Raw genomic sequence first — 19,152 nt, 5'->3', positions numbered from 1 at the left:
TCACCATATATATGTATGGAGTGGGGTTTGCAACTGAAAAGAAACTTTGTGTTCCCAACAAGCTAGGTGAAGGACGGCTTTAACACACACTTATCTCTCAGAACTGAGCATGTGGAGAGACGTTCTTTCATCTAGCACAAAGGGAACGGGTTGCAGGGGAAACTTTTACTCTGGTTTCTCAGTATGTTTCTTAGTGCCGGTTTGAACTTCCTGCAGTTTTCACTTTAAAACCGAGTTGGAGCTTGTACCTCCCCATATATATGTATGGAGTGGAGTTTGCAACTGAAAAGAAACTTTGTGTTCCCAACAAGCTAGGTGAAGGACGGCTTTCACACACACTTATCTCTCAGAACCGAGCATGTGGAGAGACGTTCGTTCATCAAGCACAAAGGGAACGGGTTGCAGGAGAAACTTTTACTCTGGTTTCTCAGTCTGTTTCCTAGTGCCGGTTTGAAGTTCCTGCAGTTTTCACTGTAAAACTTATTTGGAGCTAGTACCTCCCCATATATATGTATGGAGTGGAGTTTGCAACTGAAAAGAAACTTTGTGTTCCCAACAAGCTAGGTGAAGGACGGCTTTCACACACACATATCTCTCAGAACTGAGCATGTGGAGAGACGTTCGTTCATCTAGCACAAAGGGAACGGGTTGCAGGGGAAACTTTTACTCTGGTTTCTCAGTCTGTTTCCTAGTGCCGGTTTGAAGTTCCTGAAGTTTTCACTGTAAAACCGAGTTGCAGCTAGTACATCCCCATATATATGTATGGAGTGGAGTTTGCAACTGAAAAGAAACTTTGTGTTCCCAACAAGCTAGGTGAAGGACGGCTTTCACACAAACTTTTCTCTCAGAACTGAGCATGTGGAGAGACGTTCGTTCATCTAGCACAAAGGGAACGGGTTGCAGCAGAAACTTTTACTCTGGCTTCTCAGTCTGTTTCCTAGTGCCGGTTTGAAGTTCCTGCAGTTTTCACTGTAAAACCGGGTTGCAGCTAGTACCTCCCCATATATATGTATGGAGTGGAGTTTGCAACTGAAAAGAAACTTTGTGTTCCCAACAAGCTAGGTGAAGGACGGCTTTCACACACACTTATCTCTCAGAACCGAGCATGTGGAGAGACGTTCGTTCATCTAGCACAAAGGGAACGGGTTGCAGGAGAAACTTTTACTCTGGTTTCTCAGTCTGTTTCCTAGTGCCGGTTTGAAGTTCCTGCAGTTTTCACTGTAAAAACGAGTTGCAGCTAGTACCTCCCCATATATATGTATGGAGTGGGGTTTGCAACTGAAAAGAAACTTTGTGTTCCCAACAAGCTAAATGAAGGACGGCTTTCACACCCGCTTATCTCTCAGAACCGAGCATGTGGAGAGACGTTCGTTCATCTAGCACAAAAGGAATGGTTTGCAGGAGAAACTTTTACTCTGGTTTCTCAGTCTGTTTTCTAGTGCCGGTTTGAAGTTCCTGCAGTTTTCACTGTAAAACCGAGTTGCAGCTAGTACCTCCCCATATATATGTATGGAGTGGAGTTTGCAACTGAAAAGAAACTTTGTGTTCCCAACAAGCTAGGTGAAGGACGGCTTTCACACACAATTATCTCTCAGAACCGAGCATGTGGAGAGAAGTTCGTTCATCTAGCACAAAGGGAACGGGTTGCAGGAGAAATTTTTACTCTGATTTCTCAGTCTGTTTCCTAGTGCCGGTTTGAAGTTCCTGCAGTTTTCACTGTAAAACCGAGTTGGAGCTAGTATTTCCCCATATATATGTATGGAGTGGGGTTTGCAACTAAAAAGAAACTTTGTGTTCCCAACAAGCTAGGTGAAGGACGGCTTTCACACACACTTATCTCTCAGAACTGAGCATGTGGAGAGACGTTCTTTCATCTAGCACAAAGGGAACGGTTTGCAGGAGAAAATTTTACTCTGGTTTCTCAGTCTGTTTCTTAGTGCCGGTTTGAACTTCCTGCAGTTTTCACTTTAAAACCGAGTTGGAGCTAGTACCTCCCCATATATATGTATGGAGTGGAGTTTGCAACTGAAAAGAAACTTTGTGTTCCCAACAAGATAGTTGAAGGACGGCTTTCACACACACTTATCTCTCAGAACTGAGCATGTGGAGAGACGTTCGTTCATCTAGCACAAAGGGAACGGGTTGCAGGAGAAACTTATACTCTGGTTTCTCAGTCTGTTTCCTAGTGCCGGTTTGAAGTTCCTGCAGTTTTCACTGTAAAACCGAGTTGGAGCTAGTACCTCCCCATATATATGTATGGAGTGGAGTTTGCAACTGAAAAGAAACTTTGTGTTCCCAAAAAGCTAGGTGAAGGACGGCTTTCACACACACTTATCTCTCAGAACTGAGCATGTGGAGAGACGTTCGTTCATCTAGCACAAAGGGAACGGGTTGCAGGAGAAACTTTACTCTGGTTTCTCAGTCTGTTTCCTAGTGCCGGTTTGAAGTTCCTGCAGGTTTCACTGTAAAACATATTTGGAGCTAGTACCTCCCCATATATATGTATGGAGTGGAGTTTGCAACTGAAAAGAAACTTTGATTTCCCAACAAGCTAGGTGAAGGACGGCTTTCACACACACTTATCTCTCAGAACTGAGCATGTGGAGAGACGTTCGTTCATCTAGCACAAAGGGAACGGGTTGCAGGAGAAACTTTTACTGTGGTTTCTCAGTCTGTTTCCTAGTGCCGGTTTGAAGTTCCTGCAGTTTTCACTGTAAAACCGAGTTGCAGCTAGTACCTACCCATATATATGTATGGAGTGGAGTTTGCAACTGAAAAGAAACTTTGTGTTCCCAACAAGCTAGGTGAAGGACGGCTTTAACACACACTTATCTCTCAGAACTGAGCATGTGGAGAGACGTTCGTTCATCTAGCACAAAGGGAACGGGTTGCAGGAGAAAATTTTACTCTGGTTTCTCAGTCTGTTTCTTAGTGCCGGTTTGAACTTCCTGCAGTTTTCACTTTAAAACCGAGTTGGAGCTAGTACCACCCCATATATATGTATGGAGTGGAGTTTGCAACTGAAAAGAAACTTTGTGTTCCCAACAAGCTAGTTGAAGGACGGCTTTCACACACACTTATCTCTCAGAACTGAGCATGTGGAGAGACGTTCGTTCATCTAGCACAAATGGAACGGGTTGCAGGAGAAACTTTTACTCTGGTTTCTCAGTCTGTTTCCTAGTGCCGGTTTGAAGTTCCTGCAGTTTTCACTGTAAAACCGAGTTGCAGCTAGTACCTCCCCATATATATGTATGGAGTGGAATTTGCAACTGAAAAGAAACTTTGTGTTCCCAACAAGCTAGGTGAAGGACGGCTTTCACACACACTTATCTCTCAGAACTGAGCATGTGGAGAGACGTTCGTTCATCTAGCACAAAAGGAACGGGTTTCAGGAGAAACTTTTACTGTGGTTTCTCAGTCTGTTTCCTAGTGCCGGTTTGAAGTTCCTGCAGTTTTCACTGTAAAACCGAGTTGCAGCTAGTACCTCCCCATATATATGTATGGAGTGGAGTTTGCAACTGAAAAGAAACTTTGTGTTCCCAACAAGCTAGGTGAAGGACGGCTTTCACACACACTTATCTCTCAGAACTGAGCATGTGGAGAGACGTTCGTTCATCTAGCACAAAGGGAACGGGTTGCAGGAGAAACTTTTACTGTGGTTTCTCAGTCTGTTTCCTAGTGCCGGTTTGAAGTTCCTGCAGATTTCAGTGTAAAACCGGGTTGCAGCTAGTACCTCCCCATATATATGTATGGAGTGGAGTTTGCAACTGAAAAGAAACTTTGTGTTCCCAACAAGCTAGGTGAAGGACGGCTTTCACACACACTTATCTCTCAGAACTGAGCATGTGGAGAGACGTTCGTTCATCTAGCACAAAGGGAACGGGTTGCAGGAGAAACTTTTACTCTGGTTTCTCAGTCTGTTTCCTAGTGCCGGTTTGAAGTTCCTGCAGTTTTCACTGTAAAACCGCGTTGCAGCTAGTACCTCCATATATATATGTATGGAGTGGAGTTTGCAACTGAAAAGAAACTTTGTGTTCCCAACAATCTAGGTGAAGTACGGCTTTCACACACACTTATCTCTCAGAACTGAGCATGTGGAGAGACGTTCGTTCATCTAGCACAAAGGGAACGGGTTGCAGGAGAAACTTTTACTCTGGATTCCCAGTCTGTTTCCTAGTGCCGGTTTCAAGTTCCTGCAGTTTTCACTGTAAAACCGAGTTGGAGCTAGTACCTCCCCATATATATGTATGGAGTAAGGTTTGCAACTGAAAAGAAACTTTGTGTTCCCAACAAGCTAGGTGAAGGACGGCTTTCACACCCACTTATCTCTCAGAACCGAGCATGTGGAGGGACGTTCGTTCATCTAGCACAAAAGGAACGGTTTGCAGGAGAAACTTTTACTCTGGTTTCTCAGTCTGTTTCCTAGTGCCGGTTTGAAGTTCCTGCAGTTTTCACTGTAAAACCGAGTTGCAGCTAGTACCTCCCCATATAAATGAATGGAGTGGAGTTTGCAACTGAAAAGAAACTTTGTGTTCCCAACAAGCTAGGTGAAGGACAGCTTTCACACACAATTATCTCTCAGAACCGAGCATGTGGAAAGAAGTTCGTTCATCTAGCACAAAAGGAACGGGTTGCAGGAGAAACTTTTACTCTGGTTTCTCAGTCTGTTTCCTAGTGCCGGTTTGAAGTTCCTGCAGTTTTCACTGTAAAACCGAGTTGGAGCTAGTATTTCACCATATATATGTATGGAGTGGGGTTTGCAACTGAAAAGAAACTTTGTGTTCCCAACAAGCTAGGTGAAGGACGGCTTTAACACACACTTATCTCTCAGAACTGAGCATGTGGAGAGACGTTCTTTCATCTAGCACAAAGGGAACGGGTTGCAGGGGAAACTTTTACTCTGGTTTCTCAGTATGTTTCTTAGTGCCGGTTTGAACTTCCTGCAGTTTTCACTTTAAAACCGAGTTGGAGCTTGTACCTCCCCATATATATGTATGGAGTGGAGTTTGCAACTGAAAAGAAACTTTGTGTTCCCAACAAGCTAGGTGAAGGACGGCTTTCACACACACTTATCTCTCAGAACCGAGCATGTGGAGAGACGTTCGTTCATCAAGCACAAAGGGAACGGGTTGCAGGAGAAACTTTTACTCTGGTTTCTCAGTCTGTTTCCTAGTGCCGGTTTGAAGTTCCTGCAGTTTTCACTGTAAAACTTATTTGGAGCTAGTACCTCCCCATATATATGTATGGAGTGGAGTTTGCAACTGAAAAGAAACTTTGTGTTCCCAACAAGCTAGGTGAAGGACGGCTTTCACACACACATATCTCTCAGAACTGAGCATGTGGAGAGACGTTCGTTCATCTAGCACAAAGGGAACGGGTTGCAGGGGAAACTTTTACTCTGGTTTCTCAGTCTGTTTCCTAGTGCCGGTTTGAAGTTCCTGAAGTTTTCACTGTAAAACCGAGTTGCAGCTAGTACATCCCCATATATAAGTATGGAGTGGAGTTTGCAACTGAAAAGAAACTTTGTGTTCCCAACAAGCTAGGTGAAGGACGGCTTTCACACAAAATTTTCTCTCAGAACTGAGCATGTGGAGAGACGTTCGTTCATCTAGCACAAAGGGAACGGGTTGCAGCAGAAACTTTTACTCTGGCTTCTCAGTCTGTTTCCTAGTGCCGGTTTGAAGTTCCTGCAGTTTTCACTGTAAAACCGTGTTGCAGCCAGTACCTCCCCATATATATGTATGGAGTGGAGTTTGCAACTGAAAAGAAACTTTGTGTTCCCAACAAGCTAGGTGAAGGACGGCTTTCACACACACTTATCTCTCAGAACCGAGCATGTGGAGAGACGTTCGTTCATCTAGCACAAAGGGAACGGGTTGCAGGAGAAACTTTTACTCTGGTTTCTCAGTCTGTTTCCTAGTGCCGGTTTGAAGTTCCTGCAGTTTTCACTGTAAAAACGAGTTGCAGCTAGTACCTCCCCATATATATGTATGGAGTGGGGTTTGCAACTGAAAAGAAACTTTGTGTTCCCAACAAGCTAGATGAAGGACGGCTTTCACACCCGCTTATCTCTCAGAACCGAGCATGTGGAGAGACGTTCGTTCATCTAGCACAAAAGGAATGGTTTGCAGGAGAAACTTTTACTCTGGTTTCTCAGTCTGTTTTCTAGTGCCGGTTTGAAGTTCCTGCAGTTTTCACTGTAAAACCGAGTTGCAGCTAGTACCTCCCCATATATATGTATGGAGTGGAGTTTGCAACTGAAAAGAAACTTTGTGTTCCCAACAAGCTAGGTGAAGGACGGCTTTCACACACAATTATCTCTCAGAACCGAGCATGTGGAGAGACGTTCGTTCATCTAGCACAAAGGGAACGGGTTGCAGGGGAAACTTTTACTCTGGTTTCTCAGTCTGTTTCCTAGTGCCGGTTTGAAGTTCCTGAAGTTTTCACTGTAAAACCGAGTTGCAGCTAGTACATCCCCATATATAAGTATGGAGTGGAGTTTGCAACTGAAAAGAAACTTTGTGTTCCCAACAAGCTAGGTGAAGGACGGCTTTCACACAAACTTTTCTCTCAGAACTGAGCATGTGGAGAGACGTTCGTTCATCTAGCACAAAGGGAACGGGTTGCAGCAGAAACTTTTACTCTGGCTTCTCAGTCTGTTTCCTAGTGCCGGTTTGAAGTTCCTGCAGTTTTCACTGTAAAACCGGGTTGCAGCTAGTACCTCCCCATATATATGTATGGAGTGGAGTTTGCAACTGAAAAGAAACTTTGTGTTCCCAACAAGCTAGGTGAAGGACGGCTTTCACACACACTTATCTCTCAGAACCGAGCATGTGGAGAGACGTTCGTTCATCTAGCACAAAGGGAACGGGTTGCAGCAGAAACTTTTACTCTGGTTTCTCAGTCTGTTTCCTAGTGCCGGTTTGAAGTTCCTGCAGTTTTCACTGTAAAAACGAGTTGCAGCTAGTACCTCCCCATATATATGTATGGAGTGGGGTTTGCAACTGAAAAGAAACTTTGTGTTCCCAACAAGCTAGATGAAGGACGGCTTTCACACCCGCTTATCTCTCAGAACCGAGCATGTGGAGAGACGTTCGTTCATCTAGCACAAAAGGAATGGTTTGCAGGAGAAACTTTTACTCTGGTTTCTCAGTCTGTTTTCTAGTGCCGGTTTGAAGTTCCTGCAGTTTTCACTGTAAAACCGAGTTGCAGCTAGTACCTCCCCATATATATGTATGGAGTGGAGTTTGCAACTGAAAAGAAACTTTGTGTTCCCAACAAGCTAGGTGAAGGACGGCTTTCACACACAATTATCTCTCAGAACCGAGCATGTGGAGAGACGTTCGTTCATCTAGCACAAAGGGAACGGGTTGCAGGGGAAACTTTTACTCTGGTTTCTCAGTCTGTTTCCTAGTGCCGGTTTGAAGTTCCTGAAGTTTTCACTGTAAAACCGAGTTGCAGCTAGTACATCCCCATATATAAGTATGGAGTGGAGTTTGCAACTGAAAAGAAACTTTGTGTTCCCAACAAGCTAGGTGAAGGACGGCTTTCACACAAACTTTTCTCTCAGAACTGAGCATGTGGAGAGACGTTCGTTCATCTAGCACAAAGGGAACGGGTTGCAGCAGAAACTTTTACTCTGGCTTCTCAGTCTGTTTCCTAGTGCCGGTTTGAAGTTCCTGCAGTTTTCACTGTAAAACCGGGTTGCAGCTAGTACCTCCCCATATATATGTATGGAGTGGAGTTTGCAACTGAAAAGAAACTTTGTGTTCCCAACAAGCTAGGTGAAGGACGGCTTTCACACACACTTATCTCTCAGAACCGAGCATGTGGAGAGACGTTCGTTCATCTAGCACAAAGGGAACGGGTTGCAGGAGAAACTTTTACTCTGGTTTCTCAGTCTGTTTCCTAGTGCCGGTTTGAAGTTCCTGCAGTTTTCACTGTAAAAACGAGTTGCAGCTAGTACCTCCCCATATATATGTATGGAGTGGGGTTTGCAACTGAAAAGAAACTTTGTGTTCCCAACAAGCTAGATGAAGGACGGCTTTCACACCCGCTTATCTCTCAGAACCGAGCATGTGGAGAGACGTTCGTTCATCTAGCACAAAAGGAATGGTTTGCAGGAGAAACTTTTACTCTGTTTTCTCAGTCTGTTTTCTAGTGCCGGTTTGAAGTTCCTGCAGTTTTCACTGTAAAACCGAGTTGCAGCTAGTACCTCCCCATATATATGTATTGAGTGGAGTTTGCAACTGAAAAGAAACTTTGTGTTCCCAACAAGCTAGGTGAAGGACGGCTTTCACACACAATTATCTCTCAGAACCGAGCATGTGGAGAGACGTTCGTTCATCTAGCACAAAGGGAACGGGTTGCAGGAGAAATTTTTACTCTGATTTCTCAGTCTGTTTCCTAGTGCCGGTTTGAAGTTCCTGCAGTTTTCACTGTAAAACCGAGTTGGAGCTAGTATTTCCCCATATATATGTATGGAGTGGGGTTTGCAACTAAAAAGAAACTTTGTGTTCCCAACAAGCTAGGTGAAGGACGGCTTTCACACACACTTATCTCTCAGAACTGAGCATGTGGAGAGACGTTCTTTCATCTAGCACAAAGGGAACGGTTTGCAGGAGAAAATTTTACTCTGGTTTCTCAGTCTGTTTCTTAGTGCCGGTTTGAACTTCCTGCAGTTTTCACTTTAAAACCGAGTTGGAGCTAGTACCTCCCCATATATATGTATGGAGTGGAGTTTGCAACTGAAAAGAAACTTTGTGTTCCCAACAAGATAGTTGAAGGACGGCTTTCACACACACTTATCTCTCAGAACTGAGCATGTGGAGAGACGTTCGTTCATTTAGCACAAAGGGAACGGGTTGCAGGAGAAACTTATACTCTGGTTTCTCAGTCTGTTTCCTAGTGCCGGTTTGAAGTTCCTGCAGTTTTCACTGTAAAACCGAGTTGGAGCTAGTACCTCCCCATATATATGTATGGAGTGGAGTTTGCAACTGAAAAGAAACTTTGTGTTCCCAAAAAGCTAGGTGAAGGACGGCTTTCACACACACTTATCTCTCAGAACTGAGCATGTGGAGAGACGTTCGTTCATCTAGCACAAAGGGAACGGGTTGCAGGAGAAACTTTACTCTGGTTTCTCAGTCTGTTTCCTAGTGCCGGTTTGAAGTTCCTGCAGGTTTCACTGTAAAACATATTTGGAGCTAGTACCTCCCCATATATATGTATGGAGTGGAGTTTGCAACTGAAAAGAAACTTTGATTTCCCAACAAGCTAGGTGAAGGACGGCTTTCACACACACTTATCTCTCAGAACTGAGCATGTGGAGAGACGTTCGTTCATCTAGCACAAAGGGAACGGCTTTCAGGAGAAACTTTTACTGTGGTTTCTCAGTCTGTTTCCTAGTGCCGGTTTGAAGTTCCTGCAGTTTTCACTGTAAAACCGAGTTGCAGCTAGTACCTACCCATATATATGTATGGAGTGGAGTTTGCAACTGAAAAGAAACTTTGTGTTCCCAACAAGCTAGGTGAAGGACGGCTTTCACACACACTTATCTCTCAGAACTGAGCATGTGGAGAGACGTTCGTTCATCTAGCACAAAGGGAACGGGTTGCAGGAGAAACTTATACTCTGGTTTCTCAGTCTGTTTCCTAGTGCCGGTTTGAAGTTCCTGCAGTTTTCACTGTAAAACCGAGTTGGAGCTAGTACCTCCCCATATATATGTATGGAGTGGAGTTTGCAAATGAAAAGAAACTTTGTGTTCCCAACAAGCTAGGTGAAGGACGGCTTTCACACACACTTATCTCTCAGAACTGAGCATGTGGAGAGACGTTCGTTCATCTAGCACAAAGGGAACGGGTTGCAGGAGAAACTTTTTCTCTGGTTTCTCAGTCTGTTTCCTAGTGCCGGTTTGAAGTTCCTGAAGTTTTCACTGTAAAACCGAGTTGCAGCTAGTACCTCCCCATATATATGTATGGAGTGGAGTTTGCAACTGAAAAGAAACTTTGTGTTCCCAACAAGCTAGGTGAAGGACGGCTTTCACACACACTTATCTCTCAGAACTGAGCATGTGGAGAGACGTTCGTTCATCTAGCACAAAGGGAACGGGTTGCAGGAGAAACTTTTACTGTGGTTTCTCTGTCTGTTTCCTAGTGCCGGTTTGAAGTTCCTGCAGTTTTCACTGTAAAACCGGGTTGCAGCTAGTACCTCCCCATATATATGTATGGAGTGGAGTTTGCAACTGAAAAGAAACTTTGTGTTCCCAACAAGCTAGGTGAAGGACGGCTTTCACACACACTTATCTCTCAGAACTGAGCATGTGGAGAGACGTTCGTTCATCTAGCACAAAGGGAACGGGTTGCAGGAGAAACTTTTACTCTGGTTTCTCAGTCTGTTTCCTAGTGCCGGTTTGAAGTTCCTGCAGTTTTCACTTTAAAACCGAGTGGCAGCTAGTACCTCCCCATATATATGTATGGAGTGGAATTTGCTACTGAAAAGAAACTTTGTGTTCCCAACAAGCTAGGTGAAGGACGGCTTTCACACACAATTATCTCTCAGAACCGAACATGTGGAGAGACTTTCGTTCATCTAGCACAAAGGGAACGGGTTGCAGGAGAAACTTTTACTCTGGTTTCTCAGTCTGTTTCCTAGTGCCGGTTTGAAGTTCCTGCAGATTTCACTGTAAAACCGTGTTGGAGCTAGTACCTCCCAAAAAATAAGTATGGAGTGGAGTTTGCAACTGAAAAGAAACTTTGTGTTCCCAACAAGCTAGGTGAAGGACGGCTTTCACACAAACTTATCTCTCAGAACTGAGCATGTGGAGAGACGTTCGTTCATCTAGCACAAAGGGAACGGGTTGCAGGAGAAACTTTTACTCTGGTTTCTCAGTCTGTTTCCTAGTGCCGGTTTGAAGTTCCTGCAGTTTTCACTGTTAAAAACGAGTTGCAGCTAGTACCTCCCCATATATATGTATGGAGTGGAGTTTGCAACTGAAAAGAAACTTTGTGTTCCCAACAAGATAGTTGAAGGACGGCTTTCACACACACTTATCTCTCAGAACTGAGCATGTGGAGAGACGTTCGTTCATCTAGCACAAAGGGAACGGGTTGCAGGAGAAACTTATACTCTGGTTTCTCAGTCTGTTTCCTAGTGCCGTTTTGAAGTTCCTGCAGTTTTCACTGTAAAACCGAGTTGGAGCTAGTACCTCCCCATATATATGTATGGAGTGGAGTTTGCAACTGAAAAGAAACTTTTTGTTCCCAAAAAGCTAGGTGAAGGACGGCTTTCACACACACTTATCTCTCAGAACCGAGCATGTGGAGAGACGTTCGTTCATCTAGCACAAAGGGAACGGGTTGCAGGAGAAACTTTACTCTGGTTTCTCAGTCTGTTTCCTAGTGCCGGTTTGAAGTTCCTGCAGGTTTCACTGTAAAACATATTTGGAGCTAGTACCTCCCCATATATATGTATGGAGTGGAGTTTGCAACTGAAAAGAAACTTTGATTTCCCAACAAGCTAGGTGAAGGACGGCTTTCACACACACTTATCTCTCAGAACTGAGCATGTGGAGAGACGTTCGTTCATCTAGCACAAAGGGAACGGGTTGCAGGAGAAACTTTTACTGTGTTTTCTCAGTCTGTTTCCTAGTGCCGGTTTGAAGTTCCTGCAGTTTTCACTGTAAAACCGAGTTGCAGCTAGTACCTCCCCATATATATGTATGGAGTGGAGTTTGCAACTGAAAAGAAACTTTGTGTTCCCAACAAGCTAGGTGAAGGACGGCTTTCACACACACTTATCTCTCAGAACTGAGCATGTGGAGAGACGTTCGTTCATCTAGCACAAAGGGAACGGGTTGCAGGAGAAACTTATACTCTGGTTTCTCAGTCTGTTTCCTAGTGCCGGTTTGAAGTTCCTGCAGTTTTCACTGTAAAACCGAGTTGGAGCTAGTACCTCACCATATATATGTATGGAGTGGAGTTTGCAAATGAAAAGAAACTTTGTGTTCCCAACAAGCTAGGTGAAGGACGGCTTTCACACACACTTATCTCTCAGAACTGAGCATGTGGAGAGACGTTCGTTCATCTAGCACAAAGGGAACGGGTTGTAGGAGAAACTTTTACTCTGGTTTCTCAGTCTGTTTCCTAGTGCCGGTTTGAAGTTCCTGCAGTTTTCACTGTAAAACCGAGTTGCAGCTAGTACCTCCCCATATATATGTATGGAGTGGAGTTTGCAACTGAAAAGAAACTTTGTTTTCCCAACAAGCTAGGTGAAGGACGGCTTTCACACACACTTATCTCTCAGAACTGAGCATGTGGAGAGACGTTCGTTCATCTAGAACAAAGGGAACGGGTTGCAGAGGAAACTTTTACTCTGGTTTCTCAGTCTGTTTCCTAGTGCCGGTTTGATGTTCCTGCAGTTTTCACTGTAAAACCGAGGTGCAGCTAGTACCTCCCCATATATATGTATGGAGTGGAGTTTGCAACTGAAAAGAAACTTTGTGTTCCCAACAAGCTAGGTGAAGGACGGCTTTCACACACACTTATCTCTCAGAACTGAGCATGTGGAGAGACGTTCGTTCATCTAGCACAAAGGGAACGGGTTGCAGGAGAAACTTTTACTCTGGTTTCTCAGTCTGTTTCCTAGTGCCGGTTTGAAGTTCCTGCAGTTTTCACTGTAAAACGGAGTTGCAGCTAGTACCTCCCCATATATATGTATGGAGTGGAGTTTGCAACTGAAAAGAAACTTTGTGTTCCCAACAAGCTAGGTGAAGGACGGCTTTCACACACACTTATCTCTCAGAACCGAGCATGTGGAGAGACTTTCGTTCATCTAGCACAAAGGGAACGGGTTGCAGGAGAAATTTTTACTCTGATTTCTCAGTCTTTTTCCTAGTGCCGGTTTGAAGTTCCTGCAGTTTTCACTGTAAAACCGAGTTGGAGCTAGTATTTCCCCATATATATGTATGGAGTGGGGTTTGCAACTAAAAAGAAACTTTGTGTTCCCAACAAGCTAGGTGAAGGACGGCTTTCACACACACTTATCTCTCAGAACTGAGCATGTGGAGAGACGTTCTTTCATCTAGCACAAAGGGAACGGTTTGCAGGAGAAAATTTTACTCTGGTTTCTCAGTCTGTTTCTTAGTGCCGGTTTGAACTTCCTGCAGTTTTCACTTTAAAACCGAGTTGGAGCTAGTACCTCCCCATATATATATATGGAGTGGAGTTTGCAACTGAAAAGAAACTTTGTGTTCCCAACAAGATAGTTGAAGGACGGCTTTCACACACACTTATCTCTCAGAACTGAGCATGTGGAGAGACGTTCGTTCATCTAGCACAAAGGGAACTGGTTGCAGGAGAAACTTATACTCTGGTTTCTCAGTCTGTTTCCTAGTGCCGGTTTGAAGTTCCTGCAGTTTTCACTGTAAAACCGAGTTGGAGCTAGTACCTCCCCATATATATGTATGTAGTGGAGTTTGCAACTGAAAAGAAACTTTGTGTTCCCAAAAAGCTAGGTGAAGGACGGCTTTCACACACACTTATCTCTCAGAACCGAGCATGTGGAGAGACGTTCGTTCATCTAGCACAAAGGGAACGGGTTGCAGGAGAAACTTTACTCTGGTTTCTCAGTGTGATTCCTAGTGCCGGTTTGAAGTTCCTGCAGGTTTCACTGTAAAACATATTTGGAGCTAGTACCTCCCCATATATATGTATGGAGTGGAGTTTGCAACTGAAAAGAAACTTTGATTTCCCAACAAGCTAGGTGAAGGACGGCTTTCACACACACTTATCCCTCAGAACTGAGCATGTGGAGAGACGTTCGTTCATCTAGCACAAAGGGAACGGGTTGCAGGAGAAACTTTTACTGTGGTTTCTCAGTCTGTTTCCTAGTGCCGGTTTGAAGTTCCTGCAGTTTTCACTGTAAAACCGAGTTGCAGCTAGTACCTCCCCATATATATGTATGGAGTGGAGTTTGCAACTGAAAAGAAACTTTGTGTTCCCAACAAGCTAGGTGAAGGACGGCTTTCACACACACTTATCTCTCAGAACTGAGCATGTGGAGAGACGTTCGTTCATCTAGCACAAAGGGAACGGGTTGCAGGAGAAACTTTTACTCTGGTTTCTCAGTCTGTTTTCTAGTGCCGGTTTGAAGTTCCTGCAGTTTTCACTGTAAAACCGAGTTGCAGCTAGTACCTCCCCATATATATGTATTGAGTGGAGTTTGCAACTGAAAAGAAACTTTGTGTTCCCAACAAGCTAGGTGAAGGACGGCTTTCACACACAATTATCTCTCAGAACCGAGCATGTGGAGAGACGTTCGTTCATCTAGCACAAAGGGAACGGGTTGCAGGAGAAACTTTTACTCTGGTTTCTCAGTCTGTTTCCTAGTGCCGGTTTGAAGTTCCTGCAGTTTTCACTGTAAAACCGAGTTGGAGCTAGTATTTCCCCATATATATGTATGGAGTGGGGTTTGCAACTGAAAAGAAACTTTGTGTTCCCAACAAGCTAGGTGAAGGACGGCTTTCACACACACTTATCTCTCAGAACTGAGCATGTGGAGAGACGTTCTTTCATCTAGCAAAAAGGGAACGGGTTGCAGGGGAAACTTTTACTCTGGTTTCTCAGTATGTTTCTTAGTGCCGGTTTGAACTTCCTGCAGTTTTCACTTTAAAACCGAGTTGGAGCTTGTACCTACCCATATATATGTATGGCGTGGAGTTTGCAACTGAAAAGAAACTTTGTGTTCCCAACAAGATAGGTGAAGGACGGCTTTCACACACACTTATCTCTCAGAACCGAGCATGTGGAGAGACGTTCGTTCATCTAGCACAAAGGGAACGGGTTGCAGGAGAAACTTTTACTCTGGTTTCTCAGTCTGTTTCCTAGTGCCGGTTTGAAGTTCCTGCAGTTTTCACTGTAAAACATATTTGGAGCTAGTACCTCCCCATACATATGTATGGAGTGGAGTTTGCAACTGAAAAGAAACTTTGTGTTCCCAACAAGCTAGGTGAAGGACGGCTTTCACACACACATATCTCTCAGAACTGAGCATGTGGAGAGACGTTCGTTCATCTAGCACAAAGGGAACGGGTTGCAGGGGAAACTTTTACTCTGGTTTCTCAGTCTGTTTCCTAGTGCCGGTTTGAAGTTCCTGCAGTTTTCACTGTAAAATCGAGTTGCAGCTAGTACATCCCCATATATATGTATGGAGTGGAGTTTGCAACTGAAAAGAAACTTTGTGTTCCCAACAAGCTAGGTGAAGGAAGGCTTTCACACAAACTTTTCTCTCAGAACTGAGCATTTGGAGAGACGTTCGTTCATCTAGCCAAAGGGAACGGGTTGCAGCAGAAACTTTTACTCTGGCTTCTCAGTCTGTTTCCTAGTGCCGGTTTGAAGTTCCTGCCATTTTCACTGTAAAACCGGGTTGCAGCTAGTACCTCCCCATATATATGTATGGAGTGGAGTTTGCAACTGAAAAGAAAATTTTTGTTCCCAACAAGCTAGGTGAAGGACGGCTTTCACACACAATTATCTCTCAGAACTGAGCATGTGGAGAGACGTTCGTTCATCTAGAACAAAGGGAACGGGTTGCAGGAGAAACTTTTACTCTGGTTTCTCCGTGTGTTTCCTAGTGCCGGTTTGAAGTTCCTGCAGTTTTCACTGTAAAACCGTGTTGGAGCTAGTACCTCCCCATATATATGTATGGAGTGGAGTTTGCAACTGAAAAGAAACTTTGTGTTCCCAACAAGCTAGGTGAAGGACGGCTTTCACACAAACTTTTCTCTCAGAACTGAGCATGTGGAGAGACGTTCGTTCATCTAGCACAAAGGGAACGGGTTGCAGCAGAAACTTTTACTCTGGCTTCTCAGTCTGTTTCCTAGTGCCGGTTTGAAGTTCCTGCCATTTTCAATGTAAAACCGGGTTGCAGCTAGTACCTCCCCATATATATGTATGGAGTGGAGTTTGCAACTGAAAAGAAAATTTTTGTTCCCAACAAGCTAGGTGAAGGACGGCTTTCACACACAATTATCTCTCAGAACTGAGCATGTGGAGAGACGTTCGTTCATCTAGAACAAAGGGAACGGGTTGCAGGAGAAACTTTTACTCTGGTTTCTCAGTGTGTTTCCTAGTGCCGGTTTGAAGTTCCTGCAGTTTTCACTGTAAAACCGTGTTGGAGCTAGTACCTCCCCATATATATGTATGGAGTGGAGTTTGCAACTGAAAAGAAACTTTGTGTTCCCAACAAGCTAGGTGAAAGACGGCTTTCACACACACTTACCTCTCAGAACTGAGCATGTGGAGAAACGTTCGTTCATCTAGCACAAAGGGAACGGTTTGCAGGAGAAACTTTTACTCTGGATTCCCAGTCTGTTTCCTAGTGCCGGTATGAAATTCCTGCAGTTTTCACTGTAAAACATATTTGGAGCTAGTACCTCCCCATATATATGTATGGAGTGGAGTTTGCAACTGAAAAGAAAATTTGTGTTCCCAACAAGCTAGGTGAAGGACGGCTTTCACACATTCTTATCTCTCAGAACTGAGCATGTGGAGATACGTTCGTTCATCTAGCACAAATGGAACGGGTTGCAGGAGAAACTTTTACTCTGGTTTCTCAATCTGTTTCCTAGTGCCGGTTTGAAGTTCCTGCAGTTTTCACTGTAAAACCGAGTTGCAGCTAGTACCTCCCCATATATATGTATGGAGTGGAGTTTGCAACTGAAAAGAAACTTTGTGTTCCCAACAAGCTAGGTGAAGGACGGCTTTCACACAAACTTTTCTCTCAGAACTGAGCATGTGGAGAGACGTTCGTTCATCTAGCACAAAGGGAACGGGTTGCAGCAGAAACTTTTACTCTGGCTTCTCAGTCTGTTTCCTAGTGCCGGTTTGAAGTTCCTGCCATTTTCACTGTAAAACCGGGTTGCAGCTAGTACCTCCCCATATATATGTATGGAGTGGAGTTTGCAACTGAAAAAAAATTTTTGTTCCCAACAAGCTAGGTGAAGGACGGCTTTCACACACAATTATCTCTCAGAACTGAGCATGTGGAGAGACGTTCGTTCATCTAGAACAAAGGGAACGGGTTGCAGGAGAAACTTTTACTCTGGTTTCTCAGTGTGTTTCCTAGTGCCGGTTTGAAGTTCCTGCAGTTTTCACTGTAAAACCGAGTTGCAGCTAGTACATCCCCATATATATGTATGGAGTGGAGTTTGCAACTGAAAAGAAACTTTGTGTTCCCAACAAGCTAGGTGAAGGAAGGCTTTCACACAAACTTTTCTCTCAGAACTGAGCATGTGGAGAGACGTTCGTTCATCTAGCACAAAGGGAACGGGTTGCAGCAGAAACTTTTACTCTGGCTTCTCAGTCTGTTTCCTAGTGCCGGTTTCAAGTTCCTGCCATTTTCACTGTAAAACCGGGTTGCAGCTAGTACCTCCCCATATATATGTATGGAGTGGAGTTTGCAACTGAAAAGAAAATTTTTGTTCCCAACAAGCTAGGTGAAGGACGGCTTTCACACACAATTATCTCTCAGAACTGAGCATGTGGAGAGACGTTCGTTCATCTAGAACAAAGGGAACGGTTTGCAGGAGAAACTTTTACTCTGGTTTCTCAGTGTGTTTCCTAGTGCCGGTTTGAAGTTCCTGCAGTTTTCACTGTAAAACCGTGTTGGAGCTAGTACCTCCCCATATATATGTATGGAGTGGAGTTTGCAACTGAAAAGAAACTTTGTGTTCCCAACAAGCTAGGTGAAAGACGGCTTTCACACACACTTACCTCTCAGAACTGAGCATGTGGTGAGACGTTCGTTCATCTAGCACAAAGGGAACGGTTTAAAGGAGAAACTTTTACTCTGGTTTCCCAGTCTGTTTCCTAGTGCCGGTATGAAATTCCTGCAGTTTTCACTGTAAAACATATTTGGAGCTAGTACCTCCCCATATATATGTATGGAGTGGAGTTTGCAACTGAAAAGAAAATTTGTGTTCCCAACAAGCTAGGTGAAGGACGGCTTTCACACATTCTTATCTCTCAGAACTGAGCATGTGGAGATACGTTCGTTCATCTAGCACAAATGGAACGGGTTGCAGGAGAAACTTTTACTCTGGTTTCTCAATCTGTTTCCTAGTGCCGGTTTGAAGTTCCTGCAGTTTTCACTGTAAAACCGAGTTACAGCTAGTACCTCCCCATATATATGTATGGATTGGAGTTTGCAACTGGAAAGAAACTTTGTGTTCCCAACAAGCTAGGTGAAGTACGGCTTTCACACACACTTATCTCTCAGAACTGAGCATGTGGAGAGAGGTTCGTTCATCTAGCACAAAGGGAACGGGTTGCAGGAGAAACTTTTACTCTGGATTCCCAGTATGTTTCCTAGTGCCGGTTTGAAGTTCCTGCAGTTTTCACTGTAAAACCGAGTTGGAGCTAGTACCTCCCCATATATATGTATGGAGTGGAGTTTGCAACTGAAAAGAAACTTTGTGTTCCCAACAAGCTAGGTGAAGGACTGCTTTCACACACACTTATCTCTCAGAACCGAGCATGTGGAGAGACGTTCGTTCATCTAGCACAAAGGGAACGGGTTGCAGGAGAAACTTTTACTCTGGTTTCTCAGTCTGTTTCCTAGTGCCGGTTTGAAGTTCCTGCAGTTTTCACTGTAAAAACGAGTTGCAGCTAGTACCTCCCCATATATATGTATGGAGTGGAGTTTGCAACTGAAAAGAAACTTTGTGTTCCCAACAAGCTAGATGAAGGACGGCTTTCACACCCGCTTATCTCTCAGAACCGAGCATGTGGAGAGATGTTCGTTCATCTAGCACAAAAGGAATGGTTTGCAGAAGAAACTTTTACTCTGGATTCCCAGTCTGTTTCCTAGTGCCGGTATGAAATTCCTGCAGTTTTCACTGTAAAACATATTTGGAGCTAGTACCTCCCCATATATATGTATGGAGTGGAGTTTGCAACTGAAAAGGAAATTTGTGTTCCCAACAAGCTAGGTGAAGGACGGCTTTCACACATTCTTATCTCTCAGAACTGAGCATGTGGAGAGACGTTCGTTCATCTAGCACAAAGGGAACGGGTTGCAGCAGAAACTTTTACTCTGGCTTCTCAGTCTGTTTCCTAGTGCCGGTTTGAAGTTCCTGCCATTTTCACTGTAAAACCG

This window comes from Camelus dromedarius, chromosome 19, assembly GCF_036321535.1.
Source record: "Camelus dromedarius isolate mCamDro1 chromosome 19, mCamDro1.pat, whole genome shotgun sequence".
Taxonomy (NCBI): domain Eukaryota; kingdom Metazoa; phylum Chordata; class Mammalia; order Artiodactyla; family Camelidae; genus Camelus; species Camelus dromedarius.
This window is presented reverse-complemented; position numbering follows the sequence as displayed.